This window comes from Lolium perenne, chromosome 5 (genome assembly GCF_019359855.2).
Source record: "Lolium perenne isolate Kyuss_39 chromosome 5, Kyuss_2.0, whole genome shotgun sequence".
NCBI classification, from domain to species: domain Eukaryota; kingdom Viridiplantae; phylum Streptophyta; class Magnoliopsida; order Poales; family Poaceae; genus Lolium; species Lolium perenne.
Genome location: NC_067248.2, coordinates 117,030,115 through 117,054,042, shown reverse-complemented (window position 1 = coordinate 117,054,042; position 23,928 = coordinate 117,030,115). Strand labels below are relative to the sequence as shown.

Sequence of the window (23,928 nt, the reverse complement as noted above, 5' to 3'; positions counted from 1 at the left end):
AATAGGTGCAAAGTATATGATGCAAGAGCTTAAACATGAGCACAACAATTGCCAAGTATCACATTATCCAAGACATTTTACCAATTACTACATGTAGCATTTCCCGTTTCCAACCATACAACAATTTAACGAAGCAGTTTCAACCTTCGCCATTAATATTATGAGTAAAGCCTAAGGACATATTTGTCCATATGCAATAGCGGAGCGTGTCTCTCTCCCACACAATGAATGCTAGGATCCAACTCTATTCAAACAAAATAAAAACAAAAACAAACCGACGCTCCAAGCAAAGTACATAAGATGAGATGGAATAAATATATAGTTTCACTAGAGGAACCTGATAATGTTGTCAATGAAGAAGGGGATGCCTTGGGTATCCCCAAGCTTAGACGCTTGAGACTTCTTGAAATATGCAGGGGTGAACCACCGGGTCATCCCCAAGCTTAGAGCTTTCACTCTCCTTGATCATATTGTATCATCCTCCTCTCTTGATCCTTGAAAACTTCCTCCACACCAAACTTAAAACAACTCATTAGAGGGTTAGTGCATAATCAAAATTCACATGTTCAGAGGTGACATAATCATTCTTAACACTTCTGGACATTGCACAAAGCTACTGAAAGTTAATGGAATCGAAAAATCCATCGAGCATAGCAAAACAGGCAATGCGAAATAAACAAGTTCATGGATCATAATTAGGAGAAGACGACCATCTAGCTACTGCTATGGACCCATAGTCCAGGGGTGAACTACTCACTCATCACTCCGGAGGCGACCATGGCGGTGAAGAGTCCTCCGGGAGATGATTCCCCTCTCCGGCAGGGTGCCGAAGGCGATCTCCTGAATCCCTCGAGATGGGATTGGCGGCGGCGGCGTCTCTGGAAGGTTTTCCGTATCGTGGCTCTCGGTACTGGAGTTATTATCGACGAAGGCTTTAGTAGGCGGAGGAGGTAGGTCAGGGGGCGCCACGAGGGCCCCACACGCCAGGCCGGCGCGGCCAGGGCTTGGGCCACGCCGCCCTGTTGTGTGGGCGCCTCGTCGCCCCACTTCGTTTCCTCTCTGGACTTCTGGAAGCTTCGTGGAAAAATAAGATCCTGGGCGTTGATTTCGTCCAATTCCGAGAATATTTATTTACTAGGATTTCTGAAACCAAAAACAGCAGAAAACAAAGAATCGGCACTTCTGCAAGATCTTGTTAATAGGTTAGTGCCGGAAAATGCATAAATATGACATAAAGTATGCATAAAACATGTAGGTATCATCAATAAAGTAGCATGGAACATAAGAAATTATTGATATGTTGGAGACGTATCAAGGTTTTAAAACTAGACCAAGCATGAAACACACTTAAGAACCCTAACAAACATAAAAGGAAGGTTTTTGTTGGTTCAAAATTTTAAGCAGGAGGAAAAATGCAGGTTCTGAAAAATGGGGTGTTACAAACCTATTAGTGGAGAACTACCGTAGAGCTTGTTGAAATTTGGTTTGCATGATTGGTCTCTCTAAGGTCTAGATATTTTCTGGTAAAAGTGTTTGAGCAAAAAGGAAGACAGTGTAGAGTCTTATAATGCTTGCAATATGTTCTTATGTAAGTTTTGCTGTACCGGTTCATACTTGTGTTTGCTTCAAACAACCTTGCTAGCCAAAGCCTTGTACTGAGAGGGAATGCTTCTCGTGCATCCAAAACCTTGAGCCAAAACCTATGCCATTTGTGTCCACCATAACTACCTACTATGTGGTATTTTTCTGCCATTCCAAGTAAATACTTCATGTGCTACCTTTAAACAATTCAAAAGTTATTATCTCTTATTTGTGTCAATGTTTTATAGCTCATGAGGAAGTATGTGGTGTTTTATCTTTCAATCTTGTTGGGCAGACTTTCACCAATGGACTAGTGGCTCATCCGCTTATCCAATAATTTTGCAAAAAGAGCTGGCAACGGGGTGCCCAGCCCCAATTAAATTAACCTTTACTAATAATTCTCTTCACATGTTTTGCCCTGATTCATCAGTAAGCAACTTAATTTTGCAAACAGACACTCCTCCATGGTATGTGAAATGTTGGAAGGCACCCGAGGATTCGGTTAGCCATGGCTTGTGAAAGCAAAAGGTTGGGAGGAGTGTCATATATAAATAAAACTAAAATACATGTGTAAACAAAAGAGAAGAGAGATGATCTACCTTGCTGGTATAGATAACGTCCTTCATGGGAGCCGCTCTTTGGAAGTCTGTTTGACAAGGGGGTTAGAGTGCCCACTACCATTCGTTGACAACAACAAACACCTCTCAAAACTTTATTTTTATGCTCTCTATATGATTTCAAAACTTAAAAAGCTCTAGCACATGATTTAATCCCTGCTTCCCTCTGCGAAGGGTCTTTCTTTTACTTTATGTTGAGTCAGTTTACCTACCCCTTTCTATCTTAGAAGCAAACATTTGTGTCAACTGTGTGCATTTATTCTTACATTCTTGCTTATTGCACTTATTATATTACTTTGTGTTGACAATTATCCATGAGATATGCATGTTGAAAGTTGAAAGCAATTGCTGAAACTTAAATCTTCCTTTGTGTTGTTTCAAAACCTCTTATTAAGAATTTATTGCTTTATGAGTTGACTCTTATGCAAGACATTTTGATGCTTGTCTTGAAAGTACTATTCATGAAAAGTTTTTGCTATATGCTTAGTCATTATCTATTTGTTAGCAAACTATAGATCATTGCCTTGAGTCACTTCATTCATCTCATATGCTTTACAATAGTATGATCAATATTATGTTAGTACCATGTCACTTCAGAAATTATTCTTTTTATCATTTACCTACTCGAGGGCGAGTTGGAACTAAGCTTGGGGATGCTTGATACGTCTCCAACGTATCTATAATTTCTGATGTTCCATGCTAGTTTATGAAAATACCTACATGTTTTTCTCACACTTTATAATGATTTTATGCATTTTCCGGGAATAACCTATTAACAAGATGCCGAGGTGCCAGTTCCTGTTTTCTGCCGTTTTTAGTTCAAAAAAAGCTGTTCGGGCAATATTCTCGGAATTCGACGAAACAAAAAACCAAACCTCCTATTTCTCCGAGGGACACACGGAGCTAGAAGGACAAGCCAGGGGGAGGCCCACGGCCTCCAGACCACAGGGGGCGCGGCCAAGGAGGGGGGCGCGCCGCCCTATGGGGTGGGCCCCCCGGGCACCCCCTCGCGCCGCCCTTTCGCCTATATATTCCCTCGCGACGCGAAAACCCTACATAAATCGATCATATTCCAGAAAGACTCCAGGGGCGCCGCCGCCATCGCGAAACCTAGTTTCGGGGGTCAGAAGTTCCTGTCTCGGCACCCTGCCGGGACGGGGATCGACCCCCGGAGCCTTCTCCATCGACACCACCGCCTCCATTATGCTCCGTGAGTAGTTCCCCCATGGACTACGGGTTCTAGCAGTAGCTAGTTGGTATTCTCTCTCCCATGTACTTCAATACAATGATCTCATGAGCTGCCTTACATGATTGAGATCCATCTGATGTAATCGGTGTTGTGTTTGTTGGGATCCGATGAATTGTTACATTATGATCAGTCTATCTATAAAGTTTGTGAAGTTATTGTTGCTGCAATCTTGTTGTGTTTAATGTTTGTCACTAGTGCACGAGTGGCATGATCTTAGATTTAAGCTCTATAATTATTGCTTAGATTGTATCTACAAGTTGTTTGCACATGTCTATGTCTGGAACCCGAGGCCCCAGAGTGACAACAACTGGGATAACTGGAGGGGACGGCTTAGATATGAGATCACATGTTTTCACCAAGTGTTAATGCTTTGCTCCGGTGCTCTATCTTTACTATTAAACACACATCTGTGGTGTCCGTACGTAAATTAACCATCGTCCGTCAGGAAAAACCGTGTCGTTCGCCCTAAGCATCGGGAGAAAAACCGGATGAAAACCGTGTGCGCCCTTACTCCCGCGACGTAAAAAAAAGCTGACCAGAGAAATAAAAATCTCCAGCTGAGACCCACGCGCACGCACGACTTCTCGCTTGGCCCTTGCGCCACAGCCTTGTTCGGGAACTGGACAGTTGCCTCCACTGCAGCCTCGAGCCCCATCTTGTTGCTGATCCTAGGAGCGAGGAAGAAGGGGACGGGGACACGGGTAAAGGTGGGGTGAGGTATCCCGGCCTCCCGGGCAGGTTGCAGCTGATGCTGAGGTAGACGGGCTTGCTCTCCCTGAGCGCCATCGCGATCGCCGTGTCGATCTGCTCGTGCGCGTCGTCCAGATTGGTCACCACTGCCTGGTGCACGTGACGGTCTAGAAGCAGCGGAGCTCCTGCGAGAAGTTGGCGATGCCGATGGTGTGGTGGAGGATGCGGTTGGTGCCGTAGCCGTTGGAGTTGGGCCCACCGGCAATGCAGATGACGTGGAGGTTCACGCTGTAGGCCTCCGCGATGGCGTTGAGCATGCTGAGCCCGCTGATGGTGAAGGTGACGGCGCAGGCCCCCACGACGCGGGCGCGCGCATAGCCGTCGGCGGCGTACCCGGCCGGCGTTGAGCTCGTTGCAGCAGCTGACGAGGCGCAGGCCGGGCGCGGCCACAAGGTAGTCGAGCAGCGTGAGGTTGAAGTCACCGGGGACGGCGAAGACGTCGCCGACGCCCATCTGCACGAGGCGGCGCGACAGGTGCCGCCCAGCCGACGCTGCGCCGGCCGCCAGCGGCGCGGGGTGGGAGGGCATGATCGGGCACCCTGGCGCCGACGCCGGGCAGCCCACGGCGCCGTTCACCGCCGCCGGCGACGGCCTGTCGACGGAGCCGATTCGGGCGTGAAAACGCGAGTGGTGGTGGCGGTGGAGTGGCAGGCGGAGCGGAGACGGTGTGGGGGTTTGGGGAATATTCTAGGACTCGCAGTAGATTTTGGTTTGATGTGTGTTGGGGCTGGTGCTGCTTATTGAGGAGGAGGATAGCATACTTCGGTTAACTTGAGATTTTCATAGGTGATGCAAGCAGTAAGCCACCAGGATCATCCAGGCTGGCGATCCAAGCGTCTGCTGGCTGGGTTATTAGCCAAATCTGACATTGCCGGTATTCTTTGCTTGCACATCCTTTCAAAACAATTTAGGAACCAATGCAGCTAAGAAAATTACTGTGGGCTGGACTAAACATGTGGACAAGTTATTTACTGCCTTTTCCTTTTAGATGCAAGTCTATGTAGTCCTGATGATATACTTGGGGTCATGCTTTACAATGGTATATATGTTCCCCTATTTTTTGTAGTTAACAAAACCATCTTAAACGGGATAACCTTGTTCTCTAAATAGTATGGTGATTATTTGATTAAGTTTTTTACTAATTTAAATGAATTTTTATGTGTGTTATGTCTACTACCGCACATGAATGAAATTATTCGAGAGAGACGCAGCAACGCGCAGGCATTTTGCTAGTTAAAAGGAGTACCTTAATTACCAGTAGATTCCCTTGAGGCCCGGCTGCCACCGGCTGGTAGGACAAAAGATGTTATGCAGGTTTTTCATTGTGAGCACGTATGACTATATATGGAAAACATGCCTACATGATTAATAAACTTGATGTTCTATCTTAATGATATTTCAATCCTATCAATTGCCCAACTATAATTTGTTCACCCAACACTTGTCACTTGTTATTGGAGAGTTACCACTAGTGTAGATAGCTGGGAACCCCGGTCCATCTTTCATCATCAAATACTCACTCGGTCCTATATGCCATTAGAAGTAGTATCAACTATTTTCTGGTGCCATTGCCTCGTATTCTGCTCTTTGCTGCTTTGTATTCTTGTTACTATTGCTCTCATATTACTGCTGCTTTCACATCACCCCTGTTACTAGTTGATACGTCTCCGACGTATCGATAATTTCTTATGTTCCATGCCACATTATTGATGTTATCTACATGTTTTATGCACACTTTATGTCATATTCGTGCATTTTCTGGAACTAACCTATTAACAAGATGCCGAAGTGCCGATTCTTTGTTTTCTGCTGTTTTTGGTTTCAGAAATCCTAGTAAGGAAATATTCTCGGAATTGGACGAAATCAAAGCCCAGGGGCCTATTTTTCCACGAAGCTTCCAGAAGTCCGAAGACGAAACGAAGAGGGGCCACGGGGTGGCCAAACCCTAGGGCGGCGCGGCCCCACCCCTGGCCGCGCCGGCCTATGGTTTGGGCCCCTCGCGCCGCCTCTTGACCTACCCTTCCGCCTACTTAAAGCCTCCGTGACGAAACCCCCAGTACCGAGAGCCACGATACGGAAAACCTTCCAGAGACGCCGCCAACGCCGATCCCATCTCGGGGGATCCAGGAGATCGCCTCCGGCACCCTGCCGGAGAGGGGAATCATCTCCCGGAGGACTCTACGCCGCCATGGTCACCTCCGGTGTGATGTGTGAGTAGTCTACCCCTGGACTATGGGTCCATAGCAGTAGCTAGATGGTTGTCTTCTCCCCATTGTGCTATCATTGTCGGATCTTGTGAGCTGCCTAACATGATCAAGATCATCTATCTGTAATTCTATATGTTGCGTTTGTTGGGATCCGATGAATAGAGAATACTTGTTATGTTGATTATCAAAGTTATATCTACGTGTTGTTTATGATCTTGCATGCTTTCCGTTACTAGTAGATGCTCTGGCCAAGTAGATGCTTGTAACTCCAAGAGGGAGTATTTATGCTCGATAGTGGGTTCATGCCTGCATTGACACCTGGGACAGTGACAGAAAGTTCTAAGGTTGTGTTGTGCTGTTGCCACTAGGGATAAAACATTGATGCTATGTCTATGGATGTAGTTGTTGATTACATTACGCACCATACTTAATGCAATTGTCTGTTGCTTTGCAACTTAATACTGGAGGGGGTTCGGATGATAACCTGAAGGTGGACTTTTTAGGCATAGATGCAGTTGGATGGCGGTCTATGTACTTTGTCGTAATGCCCAATTAAATCTCACTATACTCATCATGATATGTATGTGCATGGTCATGCCCTCTTTATTTGTCAATTGCCCAACTGTAATTTGTTCACCCAACATGCTGTTTGTCTTATGGGAGAGACACCTCTAGTGAACTGTGGACCCCGGTCCAATTCTCTTTACTGAAATACAATCTACTGCAATACTTGTTCTACTGTTTTCTGCAAACAATCATCTTCCACACAATATGGTTAATCCTTTGTTACAGCAAGCCGGTGAGATTGACAACCTCACTGTTTCGTTGGGGCAAAGTACTTTGGTTGTGTTGTGCAGGTTCCACGTTGGCGCCGAAATCCCTGGTGTTGCGCCGCACTACATCCTGCCGCCATCAACCTTCGACGTGCTTCTTGACTCCTACTGGTTCGATAAACCTTGGTTTCTTACTGAGGGAAACTTGCTGCTGTACGCATCACACCTTCCACTTGGGGTTCCCAACGAGCGTGTGCTTTACGCGTCATCACTAGTGCTTTTCCAAGTGCAGCTGAATTGACAACTCAGTTATTAAGGCTTATAAGTATTCTTTGTCTCCCCTTGTGTCTAATCAATAAATTTGGGTTTTACTTCCCTCGAAGACTGTTGCGATCCCCTATACTTGTGGGTTATCAAGGAGCTAGCTTAGTCATGAAGTATCCAAGGTATGTAGAGAGAATTGTAGAATGGGGAATGTTCTAGAGTAAGATATTTACGAGTAGTATGAAATATCTAGAGTTTGTAGAGTATTCTAGAAGTATGGTATAGGGTTTGGATTCAGGCACATGGCAACAATCTAAAGGGTCATGTACAAAAGTATAAATAGAGTATCACCCCTCCCATGTAAGTAATGATAAGGGGTGGCCCGATCTTCTCAGTAAGCAACGGTGGTGATGATGATCACGGGGTGATGGCAGCGGAGAAACACGATGATGTAGTGGATGATAACTTGTATGACGCAACGAGATCTCTTGATTGGTCCTTGTCGCCAATGCAACAGCTCTCAACCCTGCAAGATATTCGCAACTCCACACACTTGCGCACGTAGCCGCCGACCATGAAGCGGTAAGTTGCAACCGTCTAATTCCCAATGGAACAGCAGATCACACGAGACTTTATCAGGGTCTACACAATATCAAACAATATGGTGTAGGGAATTCAATAGTTTTGCAGAGCAAACAACTAAAAACTAGGGTTTATGTTAAACGTGGTCTAAAGCACCTAGGGGGCGTCTTGGGCACTTATATAGGCGTCCGGGACGACTTCTGGTCGAAAAGATACAAGAATAACCGACCCAGAATTGATCTGGTCGAGACAGACTCGGACTAGGCCGGTCTGGAGCCCGGTTGACCGGGTCTGGGACCGGGCTGGCCGGTCTAGACCGGGCCAAGGATTGGGCGGCAAGCGGAAGTGTCGCAGATGCTCTTCCGGTTGGCCCCAGTAGGACGGACCGGGCGCGCCGGTCTGGCGGCCGGTCTGACCGGGCGCTGGGCTGGCCTGGACGTCAACTTCTCCTCTCGCGCATGCCTCCCGCTCCTCCCTCGCGCGTCCATGAGATTTCTTCATGTCCAGCTCCATGCCCAGCTTTATGTCCATCTTGACGTCAGTCTTTACGTCCAGCTGCTCCTCTACTCCTCGTGCGATGCTCGTCTCCTCTTGATACCTGATGATACATAAGTAATAGGACTTAGGCAGTATAAAGTTCTCATCAATCAAAGTATCGTTTAGAAACAAGTTCACCTGATGTTTAAGTAGTTTCGCACGAGCCCTTGTAATTGGTCCAATCCGAACTTCATTGGACTTGAGCTTCACAGCAGGTTCATCTTCATTTGGCAATGACGGAGATGGTAGTGAGGTAGGGATGTCCTCATCATCTCCCCCCTTCAAAAGGCGTCGACCTCGACGCTCCAAGGTCTTCTCCGTCATATGGTGTCAAATCAGCAACATTGAAAGAATTACTGACACCAAACTCATCAAGTGGAAGATCTATCGAGTATGCATTATCATTGACCTTGGCAAGCACTTTGTAATGACCAGCACCACGAGGAAGCAACTTGGACTTCCGCAGCTTCGGGAACCTATCCTTGCGAAAATGTACCCAGACCATATCACCAGGCTTGAACAACATCTCTTTGCGCTTCTTGTTCATCCTTGCAGCATTGCTCTTGCCTTTCTTCTCTATCAACTCTTTAGTCTTCACATGGATCTTTCGTACAAAATCTGCCCTCTTGGATGCCTCCATATTAACTCTCTCATGTATGGGCAAAGGCAACAAATCAAGTGGATTAATGGGTTTGAAACCATACACCACCTCAAAAGGACACAACTCCGTGATAGAATGTACCGCCCTGTTGTAAGCAAACTCCACATGCGGCAAACACTCTTCCCACTCCTTTAGGTTCTTCTTTATCATGGATCTCAATAGTTGTGACAATGTTCTATTCACCACTTCAGTTTGTCCATCAGTTTGAGGATGACAAGTAGTACTGAAGAGTAGCTTCGTTCCCAGCTTTCTCCACAGCGTCTTCTAGAAGTAGCTCATAAACTTCACGTCATGATCAGAAACAATAGTCTTTGGGACTCCATGTAGTCGTACAACCTCCCTGAAAAACAGGTTAGCAATATGCGACGCATCGTCGCTTTTGTGGCAGGCAATAAAGTGTGACATCTTAGAAAATATGTCCATTACCACAAATATAGAATCATGGCCTCTCTTAGTACGCGGCAAACCCAATACAAAATCCATACTAATATCCTCCCAAGGTGTAGTAGGTGCCGGTAAAGGAGTATACAAACCGTGAGGCTTCAGCTTGGACTTGGACTTGTTGCAAGTAATGCACCTCTTCACATACCTGTCCACATCCCGCCCCATCTTTGGCAAATAAAAGTGGTCAGCTAGCATGAGTAGCGTCTTCTCACGCCCAAAGTGACCCATCAAACCTCCAGCATGTGATTCCTGTAATAAGAGCAAACGCACAGACGATTCTGGAACACATAGTTTCTTAGCTCTAAACAAGAACCCATCATGTATGTGATATTTTTCCCATGTTTTACCAATAGCACACAAGAAATATGTTTCAGCAAAATCATGATCAGTAGCATACAAATCACATAGCACTTCTAATCCAGGAATTTTAACATCAAGTTGAGTTAATAGCATATTCTTCCTAGATAGAGCATCAGCAACAATATTACCTTTTCCCTTCTTATGCTTATTAATGTATGGAAAAGACTCAATGAACTCGACCCACTTAGCAAGACGCTTATGCGAAGTAGATTGAGCTTTCAGATATTTCAAAGCTTCATGATCAGAATGTATGATAAATTCTTTTGGCCACAAGTAATGTTGCCAAACCCCAAGAACTCTAATTAAAGCATACAATTGTTTATCATAGATAGGATAGTTCAACTTAGCACCAGAAAGTTTCTGAGAAAAATATGCAATTGGGCGACCCTCTTGCATCAACACACCACCAATTCCAATACCACTAGCATCACATTCAATCTCAAATTGCTTATTGAAATCAGGAAGTGCAAGCAACAGTGCAGAAGTTAACAATCTCTTAAGTTCATCAAAAGCATGATCATGGGCTGCACCCCACTCAAACACAACACCTTTTTTAGTCAAGTCATTCAAAGGTGCATCAATAGTACTAAAGTTGGGCACAAATCTTCTATAAAACCCAGCTAGACCATGAAAACTTCTTACTTGACTCACATTCATGGGAGTAGGCCAATTTTGAATAGCTTCAATTTTAGACACATCTACTTCTACTCCATGCTTAGAGACAACATAACCCAGAAGTATGACCTTATCTTTGCAAAATGTGCACTTCTCAAGATTACCATAGAGTTTATTATCACACAACACTTGCAAAACATGTCGAATATGTATAGTATGATTAGATTCATTGCGGCTGTAAATTAATATGTCATCAAAATACACAACCACGAACTTGCCAATAAATTCACGCAAAACATGGTTCATCAGTCTCATGAAAGTTCTAGGTGCATTAGTCAAACCAAAAGGCATTACTAACCACTCATATAAACCAAATTTTGTTTTAAAGGCTGTTTTCCACTCATCCCCTTATTTCATCCTAATTTGATGATAACCACTACACAAATCAATTTTAGAGAACACAGCAGCACCACTCAATTCATCTAGCATATCCTCTAAACGGGGAATAGGGTGACGATATCGAATAGTAATGTTGTTTATAGCTCTACAATCTACGCACATACGCCATGTACCATCTTTCTTAGGAACTAAAATAACAGGAACAACACAAGGACTAAGGCTTATGCGAATATAACCTTTGTCGAGTAGCGCTTGTACTTGCTTCTGTATCTCTTTCGTCTCCTCGGGGTTTGTTCTATATGGTGCCCGATTGTGTAGCGAAGCTCCGGAAATCAAGTCAATTTGATGCTCAATACCACACAATGGTGGAAGTCCTGCGGGTACCTCATCCGGAAACACGCCGCCAAATTCCTGCAAAACATTAGAAACACCAAGAGGAAGAGGGGTCATGTCGTTAGAAACCAAAACTGTACCCCTGTACAAGAGAACAAGAGGCATGGCTGTAGGATCCTCGCTAAATTCTCTTGGTGGCTAATGAGACTAAGGAATTCACTCTCTCACTTTTCGTTATATCACTCACGACATTACAATTCTCTCGCCTATCTAAAGAAGCATCCTCCAAGTTTACTTCAACTTTCTGACGAGATTCATTGACAATTTGCTGCGGTGACATAGGTTGTACATTGATTTTCTTGCCCTTGAACTCCAAGTGATATGTATTGGCACGACCATTGTGTTGCCCAGAACGGTCATAGAGCCAAGGCCGACCCAATAGTAGATGACACACCGTCATAGGAACCACATCAAAGTCAATGCAATCCTTATACGGTCCAATAGCAAACTCAACACGCACCATGTGGTTTACCTTCATCTCAGCATTGTCGCTCAACCACTAAATATAGTATGGATGTGGGTGCGGTAGATACTTCAATTTCATCTTGGTACACAACTCCTTGCTTGCTAAATTGCGGCAACTCCCGCCATCAATAATGACCTTGCAAGCCTTGTCAGGACCAACTAAAGCCTTTGTTTGGAACAAATTGCAGCGCTGAGTAGATGCACTAGGCACCACATTAAGAGCACGCTGCGACACAACAATGGTGCGAGCTTCAGACGGATAAGCATCTTCATCATCAGTGTCATAGTCATCATCTTCTGGAGCATTAGGATCAACATCATCTCCAGTCTCATACTCATTGTCCTCATTGATAATCATGACTTTACGGTTAGGATAATCTCTCTTGAAGTGACCTTTGCCACTGAGATATCCAATAAAGCTTCCTAGTAGTAGAAGCCCTGTGTGTAAGTGTATGTGAGGCACAAGCTTCCTAGTATTATAAGCCCTGTGTGTGAAGCACATCAAGGTGTGTGAAGCACATCAAGACAGAGAGCTCGAGGAGTGGCATGGGCAAATGCGCAGGTTCCTACCATTTGCCACACGCATTGAGAGCAGGGCGGAGCTGGATCTATGGGACTTCTCTGTCGATGCTTTTTTAGACGGACGAATCAATATTAACTCGCGGGGGGGGGGGGCATAGGTGTAATTTTTCGGAAATTTATGGGTAGTTTGAAGTTGGACGAAAATTTTAGCAGAAACCTTAGTTTCTTTATTATTATATTATTAGGTATAGATATAGATTGACACGGGTTTAACTAGATTGGATTGCATGACAGTAAACCAAGTCTAGATACTTACGTGCTAATATAAATCTCAGTTATGTCTACATTTGGATGTATATAGACACATTCTAGTTGATCAAGACATGCTTGAACCTTCTATGGTAACAGACCAAAACGTGTAGGGGGAGGGGGTCTGGTTACCTCGACGGCGGTTTTGTGTAGTCATACTCGGAATCCTTGCGGGTCACGTCGATGATGGCGGGGGTGTTGCGGTTGCGGTGGGCGTCGGTGTCGTGGAAGAAGATCTGGGGCGGTCGATGATGGGTTCGGGGAAGCAGATCTGAAACGAGGGAGTCGGTGAAGCAGATCCGGTGCTGTGTACGGCGTCGTTGGTGAAGCGGATCAGGTACGGCAGACGAGGGAGTCGGTGAACTCAGATAGTGCAGTTCACGACGACGTTGGTGAAGCGGATCTGGTGCTGCGGACGAAGCAGTTGGTGAAGCAGATCCGATGCAGTACACATCGGCCTTGGTGAAGCGGATCTGGTGCTGCAGACGAGGGAGTCGGTGACCTCAGGTAGGTGAGGTGGTAGGCTGGCTAAGTACGGCTGGGATATTCCGGTGCGGTGGTCCGGCAGGTGAGAGATGATAGGCCTGGAGTATTGCGACAGATTTTTGGCGGAAATGGGGAAGACGAAAGGAAGGCGGTAGACTATATATATCAGAGGGGATGTGTAAATTACGAACGAGACCCCAAGCCACACCGGCTTCACTTGTCTGTCATTGCGTCATTGGTAATATGGGTCGAATGGGAATTCAAAATATGTGTATGAAGGCGGGAGTTTTGGCACTCAACTCGTATTTTAAATCTCCCTGGTGTATATGCAGTACACAGTATACTAGATACTGAATCATAGATCAGGGAAGACAAGTACATTAGTACAAAAATACTGTAATGTCTACATTGCATGATGCTGATCTACCTTGCGTTAGTGTTTGTAGTGGTAGCTAAGTGGTGCAAGGAAGACATATTTGTAATTTCTACAACTAAGATATGTCTATATACATCCGTATTAGACAAAACTAAGACACCTCCTTTTAGACGAAAGTAATATTACTTTTGAATCTCTTTGTACTAATGTTGATGATTTTTAATAGATCTTCAGAGTTTCGCAGAAAAAAACTAGGCTCCTCTCGAGAAACAAATAATCATCCAATTAATTAAGTACGTGGGCGGTTATTTTATTATTTTAACAGGAAAACTGCATTCGTGCCCTACGGCCCGTCATCTTCAAAACCGTCCAAATGCATGCATCTAGCGGTTTCCAGGCCCTAGCGTGGCGGTTAACATTCGTCTTCCTCATTTCGTCTTCTCCCTGACACTCTCGCCTGTGCCCCTCTCGCTACCCTCGATGGAAGCGTTCTACCACGGGCACACTTTTCTCGCTCATGGAAAAACCACCATTACGGCGAACTATACCAATATGGCGTCTAAGGTGGAGGAACACATCAACAAAATTGAGTTGATCCTGGAGAAAAAAGACTCGTACAAAATTGTTGGCCTAGACGTAGAGTACACCTATGGGCCTGAACAGAAGGCTGCCCTCATACAGTTGTGCATGGGCACAGACTGCCTCCTGTACCAGTTTTCCTCGGCCGTCCAGCCATGCCCCAAACTCGCTGATTTCTTGTCAAGCCTGACATTACATTTGCAGGTGTCGACATCGGCAACGACATTACCAGGATTGGGCGTTGCAACCTCTCAGTGGCGAACTTCGTGGACATCCAGAAAAGGTGGAAGCCTGCCGATTCCACTAACAATAAGAATTCGTTGGCTGACTATGCTGCAGCCACTGTGGAAGCAGGTGCTCATGTTCATGAAGTATATCCTGTATGCAAGCATCAACGCAAACGCGACATATGAGGTATACAGGCGAATAGTGAACTTTGAGAAAGGTCAACAAAAATTGGCAGAATTCCAGGATAGCGGGAGTTATAATAATAATAATAATAATAATAAGAAGAAGAAGAAGAAGAAGAAGAGCAGCATGGTATAGGCTGTGGAAGCTGAAGAGGAAGATCACTGAAAAGGATAGCCTAGTGTTAAAAGTAGTACAGTACTAGTATGTATACGATCGTGTGTGTATGCACCCAGTGATAAGTAGTTCTGTACATCCAGCTATACGTTATCTTGCAAGTAGTGTTAAAATTAGTACAATACTACTGTAGTATATACGATCGTGTGTGTATGCTCCCAGTGTTGTTGGGGGGATAACCCCCGGTATGCCAAAGGCATGCCAAACCGGATGGTTTGAGCCATCGAGATACCGGTTTAATGTTCTTACCGGAAGCCTAGTAGGAATCCGGGAGAGCAAGGCTAAGCCGGCATCCCCAAAGGGGTATGCCGGAACCCGGTATAGAAGATACCGGAAAGGAGTGCCTGTCGGCAGGACTGGTCAAAGATTCTCTTCAGAGCAAGAAGACAAGGATGAGCTAAGCAAAGTAACTTTATTCAGAGCCCTGGCGCCAAAGAGAGAGGTGACGGAGAAAGAAGCCGGAGGACGTCAGCTCCTATGATAAAAGAAGGCCCCGGTGTCATCTATGATTAAAGTAGCTTTGTACAGTAACTCTGTAAAGTAGTTTGTCCAGTCAAAGATGCCATTAGGGTTTCTTGCTCTGTAAGCCACCCTCTCCCCTATATAAGGAGAGGGGGCAGCCCTCCTTGCGGGCACGGCACGATGCGATTGGTTACGTTAGAAGAGACGTGTGTATGCATGTAGGCAGAGCCTGTAACTTGTGTGAATCAATGAACATGGTGATCTAGAGGGAGTTCTTCCTTGTGCCTTTCTTCTTCAACCTCTGGCCTTGGCCAAGTTCTTGAGGAAACCATCCGGAATCTCTTCCCACCTGATCGCAAACCCTCCCCCGAATCCTCTTGCGTCCATTCGGCCCCAATCTAAGCCATCCTATGGCATCTGCTCGTTCACCACGACGACAGTTGGCGCCCACCGTGGGGCATGAAGTGGCGCTTGATGGAGTTCACATTCGGGCGGGCGTCCTCGAGATCTCCGGCGAACGTACGGTGTCCGCGTTGGTGCAGCGCATCTACGCCATGGACTTCATCAACGACAACGCGGGCTGCTTCGCCAACGGCGGCGTCTTCCCCAAGAACGGCCGCATCATCGAGTTCGGCAGCCACCGCGTCTACTTCGGCACCGTCCCCGTGCGCCAGCGCCTCTCGCCGGTGCTGGTAGCACCGGACCCGCCAAGATGGCTTTGTGCTGGCCGCGCCGCCGGCAGCGTCGAGGTAATGATGACCGGTGTGGCTGGTGCAGGAAAGGAGGTTGCGGCTGAAGGTGCCGGTCGCGCGGTTTCGACCCGTGCGGCTAAGCCACCGCTGGAGCGCGGCGCAGGCGCAGCGGGAGCATCATCCGCGCCACCGGAGACACCGCTCCAGGCAGCGATGAACGTCCTCGCCACCCCCATCGCGCAGAACATCGACCCGGCAGCGGCTCAGGCGGAGCTGGAGGCGCAGCGCCAGAAGATGCTGGAGAGCGGCAAGGACATCGTCAGGGCGCAGCGCGAGCTGAACCTAACCGTACGTGAGTATAACGCTGCCCATGGCTTTGCTTCTGTTAGCGCGCATGCTGCTAGGGTGCCGGAAAACCGGCTAAAAGCTCGCAACCTAGATCAAGATTTGCGCAAAGAGATTCTTACCGACAAGAGCGTCTCTGCATCTGTTAGCATCGTGGAAAAGCCTAAGTATAGCAGCCCGGATAAAACTATAAAAGCTGCTAAGGCTGCAGTAGAGCTATGTGAGTCGCTTTCCGGAGAGGCTTTGGTAAAGCAGCAAGAGCGTGTCAGAGAGCTGCTGGAAACCATAGAGCAGCAAAATGCTGAGCAGCTGGCTAAGCTGAACAAGGCCGCGGCCTCAAAATCCGTGCGTTCAACAAAGAATGCCGGTAGCAAGTCCCATGGGCAGGCATCGTCCCCCCATCCGGATAGAAGAAGAGAAAAAGAAGTGAATGCACAGCAGATGACTGTGTACGATCCGGTTCTTGCCGGAAAGCAACAAGCCGGGCAACACGATGCCGGTAGAAAAAGCCAAGGGGCAGAGAGAGGCTACGCCAGAGGCTATGCCGGAAACAATCATGCCGGTAGATATGAGACCGGGCAAAACTATCGAGCTGCAAGGGCAGCGTACGATGAGGAGGAAATAGATCCCCCTAGGTACCGGCAGGCAAGGGCCGCGGTGCCGGAATGTTACGATGAAGCCGATTCCACCAGACCGGCAGCATACCGGAACCCATTGGGAGAACGCCTGGGAGAGAGATACTTACCGGAACGGGATGCGAGGCACCGTCTGGATAGAGTGTACTTGTCAGAAATGATCGAGGAGGAAGGTCCTCCAGGTCCAAAGTGCTTTGGCCCAAGGATCATGAAAGAAAAACCACCAGTCCGCAACTTTATGTTGCCTCGTGACACAAAGACATACGATGGCACCACGAAGCCGGAAGACTGGCTCGCGGATTACGTGACCGCGGTATACGTTGCAGGCGGTGGAGGAACCGTAGCAGGAGGAGGAAACCGGCGTTGGGCCGTGAGGATCATACCATCGTTTTTGGTTGGACCGGCAAGAATCTGGCTAAACAACTTGCCGGCAGGAAGCATAAATGGCTGGCTGGATTTTGAGGAGGCCTTTGTGAGCAATTTCAGCAGCACCTATCAGAGGCCAAACAGGCCGCAGCAACTTGCTCTGTGCGTGCAGCGTCCGAACGAAACAGACCGGGATTATCTGGCCCGGTGGAACACCACAAGGAACTCCTGTGAAGGGGTAATCGAGGCACAAGCCATTGCTTGGTTTAGCAGTGGATGCAGAAGAGGTTCACCGTTGTGGCAAAAGTTGCAGCGCAACATGCCGACAACGTTGGCAGAGATGATACGTGTGGCGGATAGCTATGCGTTGGGAGACCCAACGCAGCCGGCAGTGCAACCGGAGCCGGAACAGCTGCGCCACGAACAACACCGGGACAACCGGAATAACAAAAGAAGAGAAGATTTTCCGGATCGAAGGTACGGTCCGCAGCAAGTTGCTGCTGTGCAGGAAAACTTTGAGGCCAGCGACAGCCAGAGGCAAAAAACCGGATCGCAGCCATGGGCGGGTCCAAAGAAACAATGGGTGGAAAAGAAACCCTGGGTCCAGAAAAGAAACTGGCAAGAACCCGCAAAATACACCATGGAAGCTGCCATGGACCAACCTTGCCGGTGGCACACGCCGAATCCGGCACACCCGTCAAACCATCTGACAAAGGATTGCACCTGGACCAAGTACTTGATGCAAAAAGGAACAGTGAAAGATGCGCGGCCACCACAAGACATGCCGCAGCAGCAACAACAGCTACCACCACCACCACCACTTACCGGGGCAAACGCCTTACCGGTGCAGCCAAACCGGCAGCAGTACCAGCAAGTTAACCGGGTGGAGCAAAATGACAACCAACCACCCCCACCGGCACCTTTGGGTCGGAACGTTTACGAAGATCCGCATCTGTGCTGTGTTGTCTTTGTCACTGAGCCAACAGACCGGCAAAGTGTACACCGGCGCTCCATGGAGGTCAATGCTGTGATGCCGGCAGTTCCCAAGTACATGATGTGGTCCAATCAGGAAATTACCTGGTCATCCAAGGATCACCCTAAGATCATGCCGAATCCGGGTGGATATGCTCTTGTTGTGGACCCAATCATGAAAGGGCCGCAAACTCGAGTGAAGTTCAGCAAGGTGCTGATAGACAATGGCAGTAGCATAAACATCATGTACAAGCACACCATGCACACGCTGGGCATAACAGAAAACATGCTTCAGCCAACGCGCACAACGTTCCACGGGATCGTTCCTGGCTTGTCCTGTGCCCCGATAGGAAAAGTTCGGGTGGACGTGGCATTTGGAGGATGTGACAATTGCCGGGTGGAAAATCTGGAGTTTGAGGTGGTGGATCTAGACAGTCCCTACCATGCATTGCTGGGGAGACCGGCATTGGCAGCCTTCATGGCCACAACTCATACGGCTTATCTCAAAATGAAGATGCCGGCACCTCGTGGACCATTGACTGTGGTGGGAAACTATAAGATCTCACTGGAAACTGCATCTGCCGGATCGAACCTAGCGGAATCGCTGGTGATCGCGGAGGAAAAGAAAAGAATGCAAACAGCTGTTGCGCTGGCTCAATCCTCACAAATGAGCTTAGCGGCAATGAGTGAAAACATGGGCTCACCGGCATTCAAGCCAACGAATGAAACAAAGGACATCGTGCTGGATCCGGCTTACCCAGAGCGCACCGTTCGTATCGGTGCCGGCCTTGATCAAGCATAGGAAAGCGCGCTCGTCAGCTTCCTCCGTGAGAATCGGAATATCTTTGCCTGGTCAACTGATGATTTGGTGGGTGTTCCGAGGGAGCTGGCTGAGCACTCTCTAAACGTCCGGAAAGATGCCAAGCCGGTACGGCAACCACTGCGCCGGTTCGCTGAAGACAGAAGAAAGATCATAGGAGAAGAGGTAACCAAACTGCTTGTTGCCGGATTCATTGTGGAGGTCACGCACACAGAGTGGCTGGCCAATCCGGTAATGGTTGAAAAGAAGAAAGATGAGAACCTGGAGGCCAAAGCTCCGAAGGTGTGGCGCATGTGCATCGACTACACCAACCTGAACAAGGCTTGCCCAAGAGATCCTTTTCCTTTGCCACGAATCGATCAAGTGATTGATTCAACTGCGGGGTGTGAGTTGTTGTCCTTTCTGGATGCCTATTCCGGTTTCCACCAAATTCCCTTGAAAAAGGAAGATCAAATAAAAACTGCGTTCATTACCCCGCACGGGGCTTATTGCTATGTCACTATGCCTTTTGGTTTGCGCAACGCTGGTGCAACGTACCAGCGCTGTATGCAAAAATGCTTGTTTGATCAAATTGGAAAAAACGTGCAAGTCTATGTGGATGACATCGTGATAAAAACTAAGGTAAAGAACACCTTAATCGATGACATCCGGCAAACGTTCGATAACCTAAGACGGTTCCGGATGAAACTCAATCCGGCAAAATGCACCTTTGGTGTCCCTGCCGGCAAGCTGCTCGGTTTCCTGGTATCAAGCCGGGGCATAGAGGTTAATCCGGTAAAGATCCGGGCAATAGAAAGAATGGCTATCCCTCGAGAGTTAAAAGATGTGCAGAAGTTTACCGGAAGCTTGGCATCGCTGAGCCGGTTCGTGAGCAGGTTGGGAGAAAAAGCTCTGCCACTCTATGCTCTGATGAAAAAATCTGACACGTTCGTTTGGACCCCTCAGGCAGACGCTGCGTTTAAAGAGCTAAAAACAATGCTAGCCACAGCACCTATACTGGCGTCACCTCTAGAAAGAGAGCCTATGCTGTTATACATAGCAGCAACAAACCGGGTTGTGAGTGTAGTGGTTGTGGTTGAAAGAGAAGAGGAAGAAAAAACCGTCCAGAGGCCGGTATACTACCTGAGCGAGGTGCTCTCCCTCTCAAAACAGAACTACCCTCACTTCCAGAAAATGACTTATGGCGTGTACATGGCCGCCACCAAGCTCAAGCACTACTTTGAGGAGCACCCCATGAAGGTGGTGAGTGAAGCACCAATTTCCGACATCATGTGCAACAAAGATGCCAGCGGCCGGATTGCAAAATGGGCAATCCAGATATCACCATACGTGCCGATGTATGAAAGAAGAGATGCCATAAAATCACAGGCTTTGGCTGATTTCCTTGTTGATTGGGCGGAGATGCAATACAAACCGCCAGATCAGAGGATAGAGTACTGGAAGATGCACTTTGATGGGTCCAAGCTCAAGGAAGGTCTAGGTGCCGGTGTGGTGCTCACTTCCCCAAAAGGAGATCACCTCCGGTATGTTTTGCAAGTGCATTTCAGGGCATCAAACAATGTCGCTGAATATGAAGCTTTGATCCATGGGCTTAAGGTCGCAAAAGAAATCGGTGCACACCGGATCATTTGCTATGGCGATTCAGATCTTGTGGTACAGCAGTGTTCAGGAGATTGGGATGCAAAAGATGCCAACATGGCCTTGTACCGGTTTCACGTGCAAAAGATTGCCGGATTCTTCGAAGGGTGTGAGTTCCACCATGTGCCACGCGCAGAAAATGAAGCCGCAGATGCTTTGTCCAAGCTGGGCTCATCTAGGCAAGAAATTCCTCCCGGAATAGCTTTGGCTCACCTAAGAGTGCCATAGATCAAACCAAGCCCGGAGTCAGAATCAATTTTTGTACCGGAGTCACACGTAGTACCCATGGATATCGATGAAGGGAACCCGGGGACTGCTCCGGCAAGCTCGGGGACTGCTCCGGTAAGCTCGGGGACTGCTGTACCCATACCGGAAGAAATGATGCTGGTGGATAGCATGGAGATAGATGCACCGGTGTTTTTGGTTCGAGAGATACCGTCATGGGTTAAACCTATTAAGGAATTCCTGATCAACGGCACCTTGCCGGCTGACGAAAATGAATCAAGGAGGATACAAAGAAGGTCCAAAGCTTACACATTCATCAATGGTGAGGTGTACAAGAGAAGCGTTACCGGTGTCCTTCAAAGATGTGTGGAACCGGAGGAAGGGAAAGAAATGCTTGAGGAAATTCACCAAGGAGAATGTGGGCATCATGCTTCGTCAAGGGCGCTAGTAGCAAAAGTATTCCGGCATGGGTTCTATTGGCCCACTGCTTTGGAGGACGCTGAGGATTTAGTAAGAAAATGCAACGGCTGCCAGAGGTACGCCAAGCAAAATCATACCCCAGCATCCGGTTTAAAGACAATACCGCTAACATGGCCATTCGCCGTTTGGTGCCTTGACATGGTTGGACCATTCAAAACTGCAAGAAGCAGCATGACTCACATCTTGGTGATGGTGGATAAGTTCACCAAGTGGCTAGAAGTAAAACCTATCGCAAAGTGTGATGGGCATACAGCGGTGAAATTCCTAAAAGATGTCATTTTGCGGTATGGATACCCGCACAGCATCATCACTGATAATGGAACCAACTTTGCTCAAGGCGAGTTCAAAAGGTTCTGTGAAGAAAAGAACATCCGGTTGGATTTGTGCTCAGTGGCACACCCACAAGGCAATGGCCAAGTGGAAAGAATGAATGCCTTGGTGCTTTCCGGTATCAAGCCTAGACTCATTGATGCGGTGGAAAGGTCACCGGGGTGTTGGCTCGATGAGCTACCATCAGTACTGTGGAGTATAAGAACAACCCCAAACCGGTCTACCGGATACACTCCCTTCTTCATGGTTTATGGAGCAGAAGCGGTGATACCAACCGATATCATTCATGATTCACCAAGGGTACAGCTCTATACTGAGCAAGAGGTCAAAGAGGCCAGAGAAAACGATGTGGACTTGCTAGAAGAAGCAAGAGAGCTGGCTTTGGCAAGAACAGCCATTTACCAGCAAAACCTAAGACGCTATCATAACCGGAAGGTTAACCCAAGAGTTTTCCGGGAAGGAGATCTTGTACTTCGCCTGGTGCAGCGCACTGAAGGCCGGCATAAGCTCTTGCCACCATGGGAAGGTCCCTTCATTGTAAGCAAGGTGCTTCACAATGATGCATACTACTTGATCGATGCACAGGAGTGGAAGAAAGGAAAGGCGGACAGGAGAGAGAGGAGAGCAAACGTCCATGGAACGTAGCTCTGTTGCGTCCCTTCTACTCTTGAAGTGGTGGTGTAAGAAGTTCCTTTTTGTACCTTATAAGCTATGAATAAAAGTTGCCAGAATCTTGAATGAATCTCGGGGACTACCCCAACTAAAGTTGCATGTAACTTGTCTATTTTTTCAGTTTACCGGTTGCTTATTGAATGTTTTTTCTTTCCGGTTTAGTAGTGTGCTAAATCCTACCGGAGTCTTCGACTCTGCTGCTGCCCGCAAACCGGCTTCATGGCAAGCAAGATAAACCGGTAGGAGATAAGCACATGAACTGCGAAGAGGGAGAGCAGGAAAGAACAATCCGGAAAATCTAACTAACCCCGGTTAAACCGGTTTTTTGCAAAATTTCAAAGTTATTTCTAAGTTCCAGAAGATGCTTGTTTGGTGAAAGAACCTTGTGCTTATACGCCAAAGAACGCCCAGAGAAGGCAGGCAGAGCCAAGGCAAAAGAACCAAGTATGCATCAAATTGGATGCGGAAACAGTTGAGAAATCTTTGCAGTGCAGGATAAAATCAAAACCAAAAGCAAAATATGCTAAGGCAAACTTATAAATACTTAGCTACCGGTATAACTTACCGGCAGGAAATGTTGTAGCACAACCACAGGCAAACTTAAAGTCTTACATCATAGACCCCGGCATTCCGGGGCAGAATTTAACGAACATTGTTTCAAAGATAAGCAGGACCAACACATATAGCAGGCAAACACTTCAAAGAGAGTAATCACGCAGCAGGGGCTTCCGGAGGAGCAGCACCGGCATCAGCATCATCCAGGACCTCGTCTTCGGCTTCACCCTCCTCCTCGGCCAGATAGTCCTCGACGCCAGGAGGGGGAGGGATGAAGGTGCGCATGTCGGCATACTCCGCGATGCGGTACGCGCGATCCTGCCGCTTAGCGGCGAGGATCGGGTCCAGATCAGTTTCTGCGTCTTCACGCACGCCGGTAAGGGCGTCCAGATCGAGCTCCGGGTACCAGGAGCAGGCGACGCGAAGGGCGGAGTCCACTCCAGCGCGAGCAGCAGAGCACTGCCACTCGCGGATCCTCTTGCCGGCACTCTTGAGGCGATCGCTGATGAGGGAGAAGGTGTCCGGCACCTCCTCGCCAGGCCATAAAGTCCTGTATAGCTGGGTAGCTACATCAGGGATGTCCGAAAGATTGCGGTCTATGCAGCGCATATGGGACACCCGCGCGTTAAGCGCGACCAGATGGTCCTTGGGCGTCCATGGCACGGTAAGATCCGCTTGGCCTTTGTCCTTGCGTTGCGCGTCGACCCTCTTGACGGCGTACCTCTGCGAGTCCGGAAAGAGGCCTATGCAAAGAAAGAAAAAGTTTAAGGAAAAGAGACCGGAAGGAAAAGAGTCCGGAAGAAAAAGAGACCGGAGAGAAAAGAATCCGGAAGAAGAGAGACCGGACGGAAAGATAGCGGAAAGAAAATGGGGTCGAAGGAAGAAAGGCTCGTATGCAGTAGTCAAAGTGTAAAAGAAAAGAACTTACGGAGGGCGAGTGTGTCGGTCTGCAGGATCAGCTGATCGCACTCCTTATGCTCCT

General features: G+C 47.6%; 1 pseudogene; it reads right to left on the bottom strand.

The window, feature by feature from the left end:
- Positions 1–23,928, bottom strand: part of LOC127303516 (uncharacterized) — a 92,374-nt pseudogene that overhangs the window by 61,603 nt on the left and 6,843 nt on the right.